Consider the following 1,636-nt stretch of genomic DNA (forward strand, 5'->3'; position numbering starts at 1 on the left):
CTCTGCCAATTACCAACGCACCCCTGGCTCCTACACCGGTGTTACAATTATACTGTGTCACAGTGCCACCCAGTGGCCAAGTAAAACTTTACAATAAATGGCTCCAACAATTATTATTAAATAAAAATGAATTAACATGAACTAACAATGAATGAAAGTATTTTATAAAGTCTTATTAATTATTATTATTACGCTATTATTATTATTATTATTATGGTCTGGTCCAAAACAAGAAAAATTTCCATCCATGCATTTTCCATGACCGTTGTAGGGTTATGGAGATGCTGAAGACTATCAGGTAAAATTAAATTCTCTTCATATATTTCTAATTATTATGGTTTCATATTTTAAGTTTTTTTTTAATAATATACAATCAGAAATAAGAACAAAACACCAATAATATCAAATAACAATGAAATACTAAAAAAAACAATACTTAAAAACAACAACAACAAAACAGTTAAAGAACAAAAAATGGGCTAACAGAAGCAAAAGAACAGAAAAAAGGTGGTTTCTTTTGCTATAGTTGATCATTTTGCAGAAGAAACCACTGGATGTTTTCGGTGTTGTGACTAGTGGTCGACCAATATTGGTTTTTTGACAGCCGATGCTGATATCTTGGAAAGCAGGGTGGCAGATGGCCGATATAAATGTATTTATTTTAATTAATATTTAAGAAATTTGAAATAATTTGAAAATGGATTAAAAATAATTGTGTAAAATAAACATACTTATACTTTAGAAGACAAAGCATTTTTTACAAATAAATCTAATTGAAAAGGAAGTAAACACTGTAACCAACAGGGCACACAGTATTCTGGTAAGTTTGTGTGCATTGGGAATCTTTTTTTTTTTTTTTCAAATAAGGCCAACACTCATTTTACATACAGCACGCAATCAAAATGACATGAATATGACCGTGGGCAAATGTATAAAGCGCAGCATAATTTGAAAAAAAAAAACAGTTTAAAGTTTGTCGATCGCGCGTCTCCAGTCAAGCAGAACTCTCCACCTGAACACACGGACCGACCGTCACGCAGAGAACACGCGATCATGCAGGATACAAATGCACACTTCACAAGATCTCAACTAGATTCGACTAAGTCTACAAGGTTTGTGAACTTAAATGTTCGTTAGTCATTCAAAAATTTGTTTAAATTATATAAATGCGTATTTGCTGAATGCTGACGGCAAACGAGAAAGTATTATAATGTTTGCCTTAATAGCCGCCATTTTAACGTCTCGGTTAACTATGGACCCGATATAGTCCGGCTATGTGTAACCCTTCTTGCCCAAATAACCTTGAATTTGGTTTCATGTCGTTTTTTGGCAAAATAACTTGTGAGATGTATGATATTCAATATTTTAAGCAAAGTCAACAGCGTTTACAAAGGGTTTGGTTTCATTTCTTTGATATGTTCAATACGTAGCCTGAGCATAGCCACGATTTGTGATGTTTTATTAACACATTTCAGGAGGAGCACGCGCAGATAATTAACACGGCCAGTCCATCGTCAGTAATTACACCAGGGGCGTAGCCATCATTTCAGAAGTGAGGGGGACAGAAATGTTATATATATATATATATATATATATATATATATATATATAACATTTCTGTAATCTATATAACCTA

The sequence above is a fragment of the Sinocyclocheilus grahami genome, unplaced genomic scaffold, assembly GCF_001515645.1.
Source record: "Sinocyclocheilus grahami isolate Dianchi unplaced genomic scaffold, SAMN03320097.WGS_v1.1 scaffold1355.1, whole genome shotgun sequence".
Lineage (NCBI taxonomy): Eukaryota > Metazoa > Chordata > Actinopteri > Cypriniformes > Cyprinidae > Sinocyclocheilus > Sinocyclocheilus grahami.